This window comes from Agelaius phoeniceus, chromosome 1 (genome assembly GCF_051311805.1).
Source record: "Agelaius phoeniceus isolate bAgePho1 chromosome 1, bAgePho1.hap1, whole genome shotgun sequence".
Taxonomy (NCBI): Eukaryota; Metazoa; Chordata; class Aves; order Passeriformes; family Icteridae; genus Agelaius; species Agelaius phoeniceus.
The window spans coordinates 50,094,198-50,110,339 of record NC_135265.1 but is presented as its reverse complement, the minus strand read 5'-3'; the positions used below and the strand labels follow the sequence as shown (position 1 = coordinate 50,110,339).

Below are 16,142 nucleotides of genomic sequence, written 5' to 3'. Positions count from 1 at the left end.
GAGTTTTATCCAGCCTGAGCTGACTTCAGCACAGTTGCTGAGTTGGCTTTCCTTATAGAGTGCTCATGCCCATTTTCAGTGATACATTCTTCTCCCCCAGATTTGTTTACCTCCCCCTAGGGCTGAGATGACACGTGGACAAAAACCTGGGGTGATCTTTGTTTTACCAGTGCATATGCCACATATAAGCATATGAACAGTTGCCATCCCACACAACTTGCCACAGTGGGAACCCTTGCCTGGAAGCATTGCCCAGGATGTGCTAGACCTCAGAAAGCCCAGAGGCAGTGCCATTTTGTTGCTCCATTCTGTGTTTCTCTCATGGTAAAATCCTTCTCTGGTAGCAATGCTTGAGACAGATCTCAAGATATCTATCTCAAGACAGATCTCAGCTGTGATCTTGAGGTCCTGACACCACATAGTGGCACAAATGGTGTTTTCCAGGGACTTTCCACCAGTTCACGTGGGTTGTCCACCAGGGTGGTGAAGATAGTGGACAGCAGGAGAAAAGACCAAAACAGCAGAAGCAATAAAACAAGAATCATACAGCTATCAACAGCTACATCAAACATTAAAAATGCAAATCCAATTGCAATTATCAACCCCACTCTCGTTAGCCACTGCCCCCACCCTGTGAGTCCCAGAGATTGGAGGGTTCTTTAATGTGTGGTGGGTGTGAGGAATTCCACAAGGCCGTGCCTGATGGATGTGGACCCAATATGTCTTGAAATTAGACATAGAATTACACAGTGGGTCTTGATTTTTAGATCCCCTAGAGAGGTATCCCAAACAGATCATGTATAAAGATGCATATTTTCTCAGTCAGCCAAATCTCAAGGGGATCTTCAGGCCCTGTAGTCCAATTGATTACTTTTGCACAATGGAACAAGGGTAAATGGGTTTGTTGAGGAGATGTATTCACATACTTCAAAGGCTTTAAAATAGGGCTCTCTCTCAGCCACATCCACAGAAGAATTTTATAGCTAATGTTCCTGTCCCACTGGGTAATGAAAAATTAACTTTTAGTGCACAAAATTCTCATACAAAATACAAAAATGTTGTCATACAAAAGGTTCTGATCTTCAGAGTCATTTGGTTCCCATGGAGATACCAATTCAATCCAATGTGTATCACTTCCTCTAATTATGCCTTGGATAAACATGGTGGAAGCAGGGAATGGGATGGAGGAATTCCCATAGGAAATATCATACATACTCTTGATTTATAGTCTTTTCTTTATCCATGAAAATATGTCATCTGGTAATTCCAGGATGCCTTTGCTCTTGCACAAGACTTCTCTTCCAAAAGGAAGAGAGATCTTGAGATTTTGCTACAGGAGGGTTCTGTACCACCAGCAAAGTGCCCAATTACAGACTCACAGATAAAAGGGCCAGAGGCAATAATTTATCTTGCCTGAGCTCCTGCATAACACAGAACATAAAATTTCACCCACCAATTCCTGCACCAAGCCTGTAATTTGTCTGAGCTAGACAATCTTTCCTGTGTGCTCTGCATTTGTGCTTTATTTCCCATTGTGGGATTGTCCTGTGTGCTGTGGATGTACCTCCAGAGGAGAGCAGCTACAATGCCCTGTTCCCCTGCCTTCAGGTAGTCCTCACTGCTGTGGGGCTGGGGATCAGAGGACTGCAGGCCTCTGGATTGTGGTGCAGGGATCTAGACAATGCTCTGGGGGCATGCAGGGGATGCAAGAGTCCCTGCAGTTGCACAAAGATGGGAAGCCACAGTTGTGGAGGGAGTGAGAATCTACTTGAAGTAGTGTGGTCCAGCAGGAGCTAGATTGAGCTGTCAAATGCATGTGACACGACCACTGATCACCCACCAGGTCATTATAGAGCTTGAGGGGATTTATGAGAACAGCTCAGGGATTTGAGTTTTGCTTTTTTGTTTGCTGTCATTCTACTTCTTATGGAGGAGATTTTTTATTAAATGTTTACTTGTTTAGAATTCAAGTATGCCTTCAGATGCACACTATAGTAAAGCAGCTCTGAATATTGAGCTAGTAATTCTACTGAAATACACATCTGAGATGACAGCTCACACAAATGTCAGAAAACAACAGGTATATTTAACTCAGTAGTCAGTCGGATAAACTGATAAGAAAAATATACCTCTTTAATTTGATGTCTATCAAGAGCATACTTCACACCCCTACATCTGGTTTCAGGTCTGTTTTTGTTCCAAATCAAGTTTTTTTTATTTAAATGTCTTGCTTTAGCCTTGGTATTAGCCAAAATGGTGATTGCTGTCTTTTCTGGAAAACAGGAATGAGCAAGGTTCCTTTGCTGTCAATTGCTCCCTGCTTTCTTCTGGTGATTCCAGCTCCTCCCTGGGAGGGGTGTTTGCTCTGGAGGAAATGAGGAGTGACATCAAGACAAAATAAAAGGAAAAAAAAAGGGTGAATTTTAGTTTTGATAAGTGAGGAACTGCTGTGGGTATTTCATCTGCCAGTGCTTCACTCCAGCCACTCATACTTCCAAGGATCTTGGTGGAGCCTTAGTGGATATGATGCAGGTAGCTGAACTCCTTTGTGCTTAACAAACAGGGCTATGTGCTTGGTAGGATTTCTTCTGCATTCTAGACAGCTCTAGGTATGCTCGTTGGGCCAGCATGAGCTTTTAGCAAGCTGTGGTGTGGCTCAGGCTGATAGCAGATGGGATCACAAGAGGCAGGGCTGGGAGACAGTAGGCTGTGAACTGGGTGGCTTTGTTGGAGCTGGACTCTGGGAGGAGATTACATCACTGTGCTGCTTGCTGAAATGCTGAATAACATTCCTTGTGCCCCTTGTTAAAAGCATTTTCCAAACTGATCCCAAGTCAGAGCTGTATTGATAAAGGGAAATGTGGTTAAGAATAAATCTGCATTTTATAGTTGAGGCAGAGAACAAGGTAGAATGTGCTATTCTTTGCTTTTGCTAACATCTTTTAAATTAACACTGCCTACAAAACAGGCTTGTGTGCTTCTGGCAGTCTGTTCTCTCCACAAACTCCAGTGCACATGAGTTCATTTCTTGCCAACCTCATGAAATCTAGGGAATACTTGCCACTGGATCTATATTAACATCACATTTTGTTTCTGTTGATGTTATTTGCCAGGTGCTTCATCTTTAAAAGCTATTCTGGCAGGAGGGTTTCCAGCTACCATAACTCTTGGTGGGCTAGTAGCTCTTAAAGTATTTTTAAATTTATTTTTTCTTTCTGCACTGTGTTTCTCTTCGAAGAAGATTATTTTTCAGAAATGACCTCTTCTATTCTAAAGGTGTGAAGGAAGTTTGAAAATATGAACCTTAAGGCTGAAACCCACATTTTAAGAAATGCCACATAAAATTTTATCAGATCAGAGGATGTGATCTGTGGCTTCTTAATACTCTGACTGTAACTTTCCTTAGGTAGTCTTTTACTCTTTTCTATGGCAGTCTTCCATATTGCCTTGTTGTTGTTGTTGTTGTTTCTATTTTCTTAAACAGTGCCAAAAGAGAGAAGAGCTCTAACTTTTGACATCTCCTGAAATATGTTATCAAATTAAAAAAAGATCAGCACCACAACAGCTACATTATTGAGAACAGAACTTGAGAGTTCTGTGTTGAGACTTGATTAAAACTACTCCAGGCAGAGTTAATTATGTTAGGTGTGCCAAAAATCTAGTGGTTTCAAGTGACTGAGCTAACCTTTAATTGACAAATGGAGATGAATGTCTTCTGTCCTTCAGAACCCCCCATTAAGGAGAGAAACTTCTGCCACCCATTTTTGAAATCTCTGCAATAGTTGGTAGCTTGGCACTGAATAACCCAATTTTGCTGGCACATATATAAAATCTGTCTCTCCATAGCAACAAGAGATGATAATGGTAAAAAATGCAGCTAAGCCATATATGTGCAGTTTATTCTGTTGCTCCCTATCCAGTTTGCCTTAAGTGACTTTTCCTTTCATAGTCAGTATAAAGCTACCATAGAGACTTTTAGGGAGGAGAAGTACCAAGACACAGTTAAGCATTACAAAATTGAGATGAATTTAGCAGTTATCCTTCACAAGCATTGCCTTGATTAGTGCAAGAAGGACAATGGGAAAGTGACTATTTCTCAGTGGAAAGCAGTTGGATTTATGTGCCAGGATATATTTATTTGCAGATCTTTCAAAATCCTGATCTTGCTTCTTGTTCCAAAGCTCTTTCTAAGCATCCACTAAATTCACTGGAACTTCTATCTTATTCCCATTTTAACTGGAAGATGTAACTGTGGGCTCTAGTTAAATAGAAGACAAAGGAGATGAATGCAGTAAGAAAAGGGAAGGGCAGGATGGCAGCAATTGTTCACTTGCTTTGGCCAGGAATGTGCAAATCTCTTCTTTTTATTCTAAAAATGACAAATGTTTTCTGTAAATCTTAGGAGTTATTTGATGATGTCATTCACTGTTTTTACTAAGTTGCTTTAAAGCTTTCTGCCTGAATGCCTAGTGTTAGGAGGATATACCTCCAGCCTGTGGACCCTATCCAGTTTACAAATCCAGTGGCTTCCTGCCAGTCACAGTCTTTCCCAGATGATCTGCAATGCCTTTCTCTCTTGACTTGCAATAATTCATCCATAATTCAGCATTTCAACAACTCAGACCTCTGTGTGATTACACCAAGGGTATGGATCCATTCCCATCAGATCTAGAAAACATAAGGCTTTGCACCACCTCACATCCTAGCAGAGGGCTGGCTACTATGCAGAAGAGCAGGAAAAAGAGAGTCTTTGTCACAAAGGGCATCATGTGCACAGACAGCAGAGCAGCAGTGGGCAGGGCTGGCTGTTCCAGGCACTCAGAGACATCACTGTCAGGAAAGAGGGCAATCAGCCCAGCCCACCTACCACGTCTGTGTGTCCCTGTGTATGACTAAAACACAGTTTTCTATCCTGCACAGTCATTCCCAAAAGAGAGGGGTCGTGGCATATGAAGTGTGAGCGTATGTTGGCAAAAATGTATTTTAAAGGGGGCCATATCCCCTCAGCACATTTCTCAAAAGATCATTAGATCCCTGTGGAGCATCCTTTGCTCCCCTATACCTGAGATTTTGTAAATCAAAGCTTTAAAAATCTGCAGCAGGCAAGTTTTAAAAGCAGATACAGCATCTCAGCTGCCAAGAGACTGTACTATATTCATCCAGATCCTTATACCCTACACAATGGTGTAGCCTACTTAATTTATCCTTAATGATTGCTTTCTAACATAAAAATTCTTCCTTCCCAAAATGACTTGCTCTATAGCCAAAAATAAGCATTCAAGTTCAGACTAAGAGTACTGAAGAAGCATCTAACCTCCTGCTGTAGTCACATCTCTGCTCAGGAGAGGGCTAGGCAAGGTCACAAGGAGCACAGGGTTAATAATGATTGGCTTGAGGAAACTGACCATACAGCCGAGTCACCTTTTTCTTTCACACTTTACAATATTTTGCACTCAGAATGTCCTTTGCTTCTGGCATTTAATAAAAGCATACATTAAATTGGCTCAGCCATATAAAAAAAATCTGGATATTTATTGACACCAACTGATCTGCAAAACATCGTTAATATTTTTTCCTGCTTTCTTTCAATGTATCTGCAGCTTCAGAAGATCCAGCATAAGACACAGTCACACCAGGAGGAACTGAATTAGGATTAAACTTGTAATAATAGCAGAGACATCTGTCTGTTTCAAGCAACAGGTATGCCACCCCTTCTTGCTTCTTCTCCTGAAGGAGAATTATATGAAATGAAGGAGGATGAGGTAGACACAATTGTCTCTAACCTTAGACAATAAGGCAAAGCACTGCTCTGATTTTTCTTTATTGCAGCAACACAGATTGAGATGCTCTTGTATGCCATAGCAATTGTGTATAGATTCATCCAGAGAAAAGTTGGGGGTGTTTTTATTATTTAAGATTTTTTTTTTCATTGTGTAAAAATCAAGCTTTTTTTCTGTTTCATGATATGATATTAATCATCTGTTTTGATGTGGCATAGTAGTATATGGTTGTAGGTAACATAAAGAACACAGCTGAGATGGCACTGCCAACAGATATAATGAAACTGCTCAGATTTAAAAAGTTAGGTTTGAATACTGCTGTGGATCAGAATATAATTGTGTTAAATTTTTATTTGATGCTCAATTTTACCTGTTCTTAAATTACACTACAGTAGAGATGTAAATAAACCCAATATTTTCCTCTGAAGATGTAATTTCACTTAAACTATAAAACAGTTAGAAGCTTGAAGCAATTATAACACTAACCAGACTTTCAGAAATACTATCTCCAAACTAAATACTTGGACAAATATCCCTGAGCTGCTGTTACCTTTACACCCTGAACACCTAACATTATTCTTGATCAAAACACTGAAAACTTTTCACTGGCCCATCACTGTACCTAAATGCTCCAACAACTACATTTTATTAATCCCTTTTCTTATCTTTTTAAATAAATGCCATTCTGGTTATTTCCTGCATTAAAAAAAAAAAATTCCTTTCCTGGATAACAAGCTCTATGCATTCTGTCACATAGTCAACATTTCTGCTGATGGACAGCTTAGGCTTTTTCTTTCAAGCTAATGATTTCATTGTCTGAAACTCATGCTGGTATTTGAGACATATTTTCAAGTTTGAAATCCCAAAATGCCAGAAATATAAAGTGAATGTTGGCATGGCAAATATTTTCAAAATAATTGGGAGAAAGGGAACAGAGCAGAAAAGTGAAGCATATACAGCAATAGCGATTAAAAAAATCTTTTAAGCCAAATGTCAGGAGAAATAGTTAAGGAGTTTCTCCTTTAACTTAAAGCAATGATGAAGAGAGAATCTGCTGCAGCACAGAGGGCTATAGAGAGGTGAAAATGGTGCTGCTTAATGCACAGTCGTGCCCTGGATTTTATGCCCAGATCTCCCCAACACCTCACAAAAGACAAGAATAAATCAGTGACTCCAGAGCAGTTCTGCTGTCAAAGCATGAGTGCAGGCAGCAGGGAGAGGCGTTTCTAGAAAGACAACTCCAAAAATCATTCTGCTTCTTTCTCCTACTGCTGTGGTTTTTTAAAGCCTCTCCAGAAACCTCTTTTGTAGGTAGGAAAAGCAAACTGAACAGACTGGGATGTTTCCTCACAAGACTGCAGACCGAGGCCATGTGTGCAGGGCACAGGAGCCCAGGCTGACCCATAAAGAAGCTATTAAGGCACTAAGTCTTCCATGCCTGGTTATTGCAGAGCTGGAGTGAAGGACTGATATTAGTGCTATTCCTTGAAGACCAATTTAGCTTTCACAGGCCTCACCATTTCACACAGGACAGGTCAAGCTTTATAAATGCCAATTTGCTGGCACAAGTAATTTCTAGCACCCCCATACCTGCTCAGGGCCCAGTTTACACATTCTGGTAATTCTGTTACCCTGAATTTAAACAAGGCTGCTTCCAGAGCCACCTGCAGGACTGGGCTCAAGAAACTGAATCTGTTAGGTTTTCATTGCAATTAGAAGTACTGGGAATTAAGTGCTTTATTTTTTTAAAGGGCAATCCAGAGGTCAAAAAAGGGAAAAAAATCACAATCCAAGCACAAAGGTCTACTTACAAGTCTTCTATCTTGGACCTGTAAAACAAGGTGGTCATTACACAAATTTTGTATGGGAGCACAGGGCATATTCTTGTGAACTTGTACCCACATCCACTGCCCTATAAAACAGGAGAAATTTCTCTTGTTTCCCCACTGGGTCAAGACATGCAAATTTAGGGGGTGAAGATGACATCTGGTGAGTGCTTATCTGTCTCAGGGTTCACCTGCAGCCTGATTGTGAGTCCAGTTGCAGTGCTGCCTCTTTTTTTTCCTCCTTTTTTCCTCTGTGTATGTGCACATGCAGCTTTGCTTTCATTAAATACAGATTTCCTTGATGTTTATGCAGGATACATGTGTTTCTCTATCAAATCACTTGCAATGGAGTATGCCAAAATTCCCAAAGCAAATACAAGCTGCCTGCTACATATCCACTAGAACATAACACAGAAGCCAAATCTCATCTCAGTCCTTTCCTTGGGAACGATTAATACTCACTCAGCTGAGTCCAACTTTCCAGAGCTCATGCTACAACGTTCCTACCCAAGTATGCTTAAAACACAGCGGTATATGGCGTTTCTATAAAAGGAACATACTAATGTGTTTTGTCACCCAACACATGGTAAAAGTGTTTCAGTTCCCAGGAGAAATGGTCTGTGTGTGTGGGAGTTCCAGCCTCCCAAGTCCAACTGCATACATTTGCTGCAGCATGCTTCACTTTTCTCAAAGTGAAATGAAACCAACTCCAATAATATAATTTTTTCTGCTTTAAAGGAAAAAAAGAAAAGGACCAAGTCCTGGTAAAGAACTAAAGAAATATTATTAAAAGCATGCATGCACTTACTAAAGAGAGAGAAATTGGAAATTGAGTTAAAGGAATGAATTGGCCTCCTTATGTTTTGATATTGCTCACAGGGTAACACAAGATGTGTATGGTTTTGCCATGGATTTTGATGGATGCGGGTATCTGAGGTAAGCCAATGCAACCAGATTATCCTGTATGATAGGCACTATGAAGCATCACTGTGGGGCTATGATGAAAGAAGTGGCTGGTGCAGGGGGAGCATCTGGAGGGGGAGGTTTAGTTACTGCTATGCTCTGTACCAGTCTGCTTGCCCATTTGTCAGCTCCTCAGCTTCGTCTTGCTCTGTGCAGTTCCCAAACCAGAGCCCCAGACAGCAGCTAGGCAGCACAGAAAATGCACATCTATAATAAGCAAAGAATTGCAGTAAAATCTCCCAATATATTTCCCAGTTCTTTCCAAAGGCTGTTGGACTTTCCCTTATGATAGTTCTTGTTTAAAAGAGACATGTTCTGCTGTGTCCACACATTAGTGTTGAAGAGATGCAGCCTTTTCTGTCAGTGACAGAAACTTGATGCTACTCACCATGATCTACTAAAGGCCTGCCTAACCTTATGTTGCCCTGTAAAACTCACAAAATTCTCAGGAGATTGTTCAAAATAGACTATGCAGTGCTTATGGATCTGGGGCAGAACTATTTTATGACTGTGCTGCTGTGGGTGTAGGTCCATGTTCCCTGGCCCTTTCCATAATTACTGTTTAACTATATAGGGGTTTTGTCTTTGAATAGATGAGTTCAGTGCAACAAAGCAGGGAGAGTTATTGGAAAATCAAACTAAAAAGCAACAGAAAGGCTTTAGGGAAGAACATTTGTTTGATGGGGAGAAATGAGGGAAGAAGGAGACAGTGATGAACTGTGATGTAGGTGATATTCCCAGGGCTTCCTCCCAAGCCATTATCAGGATTGGCAATGCTGCCAAGGAGGTCATTAACTGGTTAAACAGATTTTTACAGAGGAGGAAAAAGGGATGGCTTATCCATGTATGATATATGAGACTATGTTTTTAGCAGAGATAGTTGAGAGCCCTTCAAACTGCCTGCACTACAAACACCATGGCTGCACTCCCAGATTTGTTCAGAGGTGAGGGGCAAGTTTGAATCCATCCCCTTCCTCCCTGGCCTCATGGAGGATGTTTGTTGTGCAGAAGGGTTATTTTATGCTGAGAGCAGGTCCCTGGTACCTTGAGAGTCTTGAGGCATGGACTCATGAGTTCTTGTTAATTCAGCTGGAATTTGCTAAGCAGTGTGGGTGGGTTTTTGGGACTGCAGCATGTGTAAAGCCTGCTCCTGGATCCCTGTGCCTCCTGCCTGCCCTCACAGAGCTGCCTAGAGCTGTTCTGAAAGGGGGACTTAGCTCTTCAGAGGTAGCAGAGACAGTCAAAAGTGGTTTTTGCAAAGCAAAATAGTTTTTTGAAGCAAATTGACATTTCTTGGTCAACTGGCTGAGTGCATTGCTTGGGTAGGGGTTCTGCCCCACAGCATCCTTCTTGGGCAGAGAACAGCACATCTGCTCAAGCTCATTTTGTCAAACCTGGAACACATTTATCAATGTCTCTCTCACTCACACTTATCCACCACATCTCTGCCTCACCTGCTGCTACCCTCACAGGACCCCTCTGGCCAAACTGAGCTCCATGTTGGAAAGCAGTGCTCAGAGAGGATGCCACTTCCACATCCTCTTCAGAGAAGCTATTCATCCTTCTCTGCTCAGTTCCAGATGGCTCATTTACCTCCAGTTCAGATTGATGAATGCAAATGTCCCATTTTTTTTCCACAGGACTTCTTGCCTTTCAACTTCAGGTTTAACCCATTCCCCTTATGGACAAAATGCTGTCTGTTGAATCACAGAACTTGAAAATTTGTCTTTGAAAGTCTTTGAAAATATTCTGACCTTCACTATACTGAAAAAATTGAGCTTTAATACCACCTTAGTAACTAATTGTTTTGATTCTGACACTTCAATTTGTAACAAATATCCCTATCAGAATCATGCCATACCCCTGTTCTTTAAAACTAGCACCTTTCCCAAGTTTTTTTTATCTGCTGCTTCATTTTTGCATCCCTCCCAGTCTGCCTACAACAATCACTTCAATTTCTAGTCCTTTCCCCATGACAGCTCTTTTAATCAGTGCTTCCTTAGTCTTTTGCACAGCTCCTTGGATGTCTCCCTGCTCCTGCAATCCTTTTCAAAACACCTCTTGGCCCCTTTCCTAAATAAGAGTACCTGTTCCTGCCATATTGCCCTCCGTCTGGCCACACAAATACTGTGAGCTATAAGGGCTTGGCAGTGAGCGTAATCCACTGGGAGATGTGGTTCTGATGTTAAAATGGAACCTGAGCCATATGCAGGAAGGGCTTTAGTTTGGTTCAGTTTAGTTTTCCATCAGAAAGAAAAACAATCATGTTAAAACAGTGGTTTTGCACTATACTTCTTTTGTGATATTAGAGAGTTTAGAAGGGCTAAAGTAAAGGTGCAGAATTTCAGCTTTGAGACAAAGCAATTTTTTCAGAGCATGGATATATAATTTTCATTCATTGATGGCTTAAACTAGTTTTGGTTTTGGCAGGTTCAAAATAAAACAAAGCTTGAAATATCCACATTTCTTTGCATAATGAACCTTCATATTTCATATTCTGAATACTCCTGCATCCTACTTCTTTTAGAAGCACCCATTTTAGGTCAGAGTATTCGGAGATGTACTTCTATATAACTTTTTGTGGTGACTTTCACCCAATCATGGTGCTACCACCCAATTACTGTTCCAGAACCACAGCTGGAGTGGCGCAGCTCATGTCTTCAAAAGTTAATTTTGTGTAAAGCAACCAGAAATTGAATTAAAACATTTCCCATTTTATCCCAGAGAAAACATTTTTGTAAACCTTAAGCCTCCACCCAACTCTCTCAGTTTTCATACACCACAAAATCAGAACCTCCTCCACCAAAAGGTAAAAATTTTCTTTCAGAGACTCCATCAAACTAAAGGACAAAACTGAGCAAGAAAAAAACACCAACCCAAACACTTTCAAATTTCCTATAATTTCAAAACTCGCCTTGCTATTTACCAAACTTCTTGGAACAGGAGAGGATAAAAAGCAACAGAAAACAATCTAATACAATATCTTTTCTCTGTGGGTAGCTAAGGGACTTAAAATCACATCAGGGTTTGATTTATGATAGTAAAGGTGATGAGTCTAAGCAAATTATCTGGATAGGGAATCATTAGGGGACATTCAGAGCTACCAATGGGATCTTCTTTTACCTGTGTTTTCCGATAACATTTCAGAAATGCTCAAGAGACTCCAGGAGCTCGAGTGTTGCATCTATTAAAGGATCCAACAGGCTCTGGCTAAATGATTATTTATTATTTTTATTACACAGTTGCCTAAATGTCAAATTATTCACAGCTGTTGCAGAAAAAGAGGCACAATCTTTTTATGGCATCTTTCCTACATTACAGGAATTTATAGCAGACATTTTCAGTCTGGGCTGCTGCTGAGGTGAAATTCCTACCCCTTAGAAAGCTGGTGCTATACCAAGTTGCATTCCATCATGTTGTGTGTTGTGTCACTTTACATCCTACTGTGACACACAGTACTAATAAGGACTTCCTTCCACATTCTCTCTCCCAGCTGGTGATGCTATTTCCCTGGGGAGGATGGGCTGCAGATACAGCTGTGAGGTTTAATACATCCAGGCACCTGGTGGTCCCTGGAGGGTTTGCTAAGTGACCCTGAGGAGTGCTCCCTGGATGCTGCTGTCACTTTGGCCCCTCTCACAGCACTACACTCTGCTCCAGGGCAGAGAGAAGGGGAAAGCAAGCGGAGGGCTTGGATTCCAGCTTTGTCACGGGGATTGCGCTTTCCCTTTATTCCCCAACTTCATCCTTCATCACCTATCATGCAGCTCTCAGAGGAAAAAGAACAAAAGGAGATTATACACTTTGGAGAAGAAGAAAGTATATTTAGTTGCTGCTGATCTTGTAACTTTTGTTACTTTGTATGTGGCCAGCCATCCATTCTTGCCAATTACCAATGCGGTGCTTTGACAATGGCGGAATGAGATTCACAGCTACGCAGTCACAGCTTGAGACTTTGCAAATGAACATTCATAGCATGCTTCTCAGCTTCCTTTTTATAGAAAAACTGGCACTTGCAATTATATACTTTTTAACAAATACTCCTTCTGCATCTCTCGTTTTCAACTTTGCTTTGTGATTCTAAGGGAGAATTCTTGCACTGCTAAACTTCCCAAAAATAAAATGAGAGAGAGGCAAATTATGTCCTCTCATAAGCAGAAGTAGCTAACAGAGGCTATTAAATGAAGATATCAGTCATCTGATTCACTCTTTGAAAAATATTATTAATCTAAAAGTTATATTATTTTTGGCATCACCAAGTGCATCTAATCCAAGACAAAAGATTTTCTAGCTAAAAGTTTTTATTTCTTGGAAAAAAACCAAAAAAGACACGACACATTAAAACCCAAATAACCTCAAGGCAAGGAGAGACAGTTCATTGTCCTTAAATCTGCATTAGTGCCTGCTAAAAAGGAGTTGATAAGAGAGCAGTACTAATGGTCAGCAGGTAGACTTAAAGCACTGCAGGTCACAGGCTAAGGCCAGTGCTTCTCCCAGGGCTCTTAAAGTGAATGTCTCATTTATGTCTCATGTCAGTCTTAGAGTAGCCCTGTGTGGATTTATTTCAAGTTTTAGCTGAGTGCAAAATGAATTTTAACGGAGAGCTACTTGCTAAATCAGCTTTGGAAAAACCTGCAACCCCTTAACAGGAGATGCCAGAGGAATAGGATTTTTTTTTTTGTTTGTTTTTTTTTTTTTGTTTTTTGTTTTGTTTTGTTTCTGAGTGACTAGAACAGAGATGAGCAAAACCTTCTTCTTTCATTTCAGACAACTGCTGTCATGGCTATGTGGTTGCAGGGCGGGGCAATCCTTGCTCTGTATTTTTGGTTGTTTTTTTCTTCCTTTCTTTCCTGTTCCCACAGACTTCCTGTTTTTTCCCTATATCCTCCCAACATCAGGCTGAGTCCCAGTTACTGTGCCTCAGCTTCAATCACAGGCTCCTTGGTGGGGACTGATCCCATCTCCTTCCCAGGAGAAGCAAATGGATTTGTCAGTGATAGACAGATTTCCTAGCTAAACTGAAGCAAACATTATCAAACCTGCATTTAAGAAAATGGGGTTGTGAGATAAGAAAAAGTCTTCACCTAGATCCTCATTGCTTTAAACCATTCACTCTGGGAAAGGAGGAAAAACTGCCTATTTCAAACCCTTCAGCAGGGTCTTCCTTCTTGCTCCTCATCAGGCACCTTTTCTGTGAATCTGCCACAGACATTCTCCTCTTTACAAAAGTAGCTTTGTTGAACCAGATTTTACCCAAACAAAGCACTTTAGCTTGTAGTTTCCTAGGTGAGCCTGGCTGTCCACTATGAATGCAGTGGGGTCCTCAGGAGATTGTCAGAAACAGAATTTTCCATAGTATGCTTAGGAAATCTTGTTTTCCAACAGCCTGCTGTTACATTCAGCCATTGTACTCATATAATGCCAGCAGCTGAACTGCATGGTTTTCATAAAGGATGAAAGAGCTATTTCCATCATGTAAAACCACTTCCTTGCATTGCTGACATCACCAAAACCAAGGTGATAATGTCTGATATGGACACACCTAGCAGAACTGAAGACTGTATTCACAGAAATAAGTAGAATTTGCTCAATTCAGGGTTGTAGAACATCACTGAAACTACAGTGGTGAGTCACAGTTTGTCAAAGGAGTTGATAGTACAGGGCAAATAATGAAGAGCTTGAGTCTATCTCTCCTTGCTGATGAAGAAATAACTATCATTAGAATTCCATAGATGTGCCAAACTGCAGAAATTCTAGTCATAACTGGTTCTCTAAGGAGGAAACATATTAATAATCAGTCATTTTGAAAACAGAATTAAAATACATTCTTTTTCTAATTTTAAGGCATATTCTGCAGCCCTAATTCACACAAAACTGCTACATCATTATGATTCCCCTGATAATAGACAAGAAGTCGTAATTCCTTATTTTATTGGAGTGCCACAAATCTAAATGCTTTAACAATATGACTATGGGGTAGGTGTGGACAAGTTCTAACTGTGTGGTTATACATGCTTATTAAGAATCTCACATTCAGATTTTAAAATAGATTAATTAAATTAATTAAAATGTTTCCTCACTTTTATTTTTTAATTTGTTTTGCAGTCTATTATTCACAAATTGTTATATTAATTCCACCCCCCTCCCTTTTTCTGTCACTGAGACTAACAATATGAGTAGCATTTAAGTTTTTAAACTTTTTATCTCTTTTTTTTTTCTTTTAAAAATGTTTACTCTTTCCAGTTATGGGATGCAACTTTTTGAAAGTTAGATTATTGAGTAGGTTTTTAAAATGTATTTCTCTCCTTTTGTTACTTTGTCTTTTCAGTCTTGCTGATGATTCAGAAGATGGGAAAAAATCAGTTCTGTTCAGTCAAATGATTATAGTTACAAAAGAAGAAAATAGAATGACAAGTCATGAGAATCTTGAAATCCACTGAAACCAGAAGGCTTATTTAATTTTATATAAGATAGCCTGTTAAAAAAAAAAAAAAGAAACTGCTGAAATAGCATTTCTTAGCCAAATCTTGTTCTTGACACAATCTCATTTTTTACAGGAAAAACTTCCAGATGACAGTTTTCAATCTCAACAGTTGCTAGTTGTAGGAATGGCAGAACAGTTGGAGCAGTGAAGATTTAAGCTATTGTTCTTTTCCTTGGAGTAGCCTTGAAAGAATGCACTCACAGACTTACCAAGGATCAACAGTTTTTTAACAGATGATTAAAATTTAATTTCTTTTTCATTGACATCAATCACCAAGATAAATATCTCTATTCTCAACTGCTTGTAGTCATTTGCAAATATGGAAGGTAAGTAGAAAATATTTCTAAACAGTGTAAATGGCTGCAAAAATTCTGTGTTCTCTATTATTGACATATATTTTTGCTGAATTTGCCAAACTACAAATCAGTATGATACAGTAGTGCAACGTACAAGAAGTGGACAGTCAAACTCCATACCAGTATTTTGACCACATCAGGGAGCTGAGAGGAGCTGTTTAAGAATCATGGTTTGTCACACACACACACACACACACACATATAAATAAAAGTAGCTGCAAACTCTGTGCTCTCAGGCAGCATTACATCATCTAAAAAGAAAAAAAAAAAAAAGCAGCCTTTGCTGGTGAACTGCTAATAGCCATGACAATCAGATTGGAATAAATAGTTAAACTGAAATAATGGTATTTAAACAGGAAGACACCATCAATTTGGCAACTGATAAATGGAATCCATTTATTAGTGTTGGTGAAAGGTTTTCTTCTTGAAAAACTAACCTTGAAATGAAAACCAACTAAGCTATAGACTTATGAGGATAGATTTTGACCTAGCATGTAGCAGCTAAATTCAGAATAATTTACAGTCCCACAGCCATGATTAGGTTTCCAATACAAAGCATGGGAATTCAAAAGTTTCTCTTTTGGTAGTCTTTTACATCTTCAGGAGCCCAAAGGATGTAAATCACACATGCTGTGTATTTCTTTGATAAGCCTAGATGCCCTGGCTTCAAAAAGTGGCAGATCAGTGATGCAGCTTCTGCCAGTGTACTGGGCCTGCACTGAAATCAGTGGGC

At 40.0% G+C, this 16,142-nt stretch overlaps 1 long non-coding RNA gene across 1 annotated transcript in view; it reads left to right on the top strand.

The window, feature by feature from the left end:
- LOC143694120 (uncharacterized) overlaps nt 1-16,142 on the top strand; it is a 267,052-nt gene that overhangs the window by 67,683 nt on the left and 183,227 nt on the right. Inside the window, exons 9-11 of the long non-coding RNA XR_013182349.1 lie at nt 5,601-5,700; nt 8,486-8,542; nt 15,127-15,379. This is a non-coding gene — a long non-coding RNA (uncharacterized LOC143694120). The remainder of the gene's footprint in view (nt 1-5,600; nt 5,701-8,485; nt 8,543-15,126; nt 15,380-16,142) is intronic.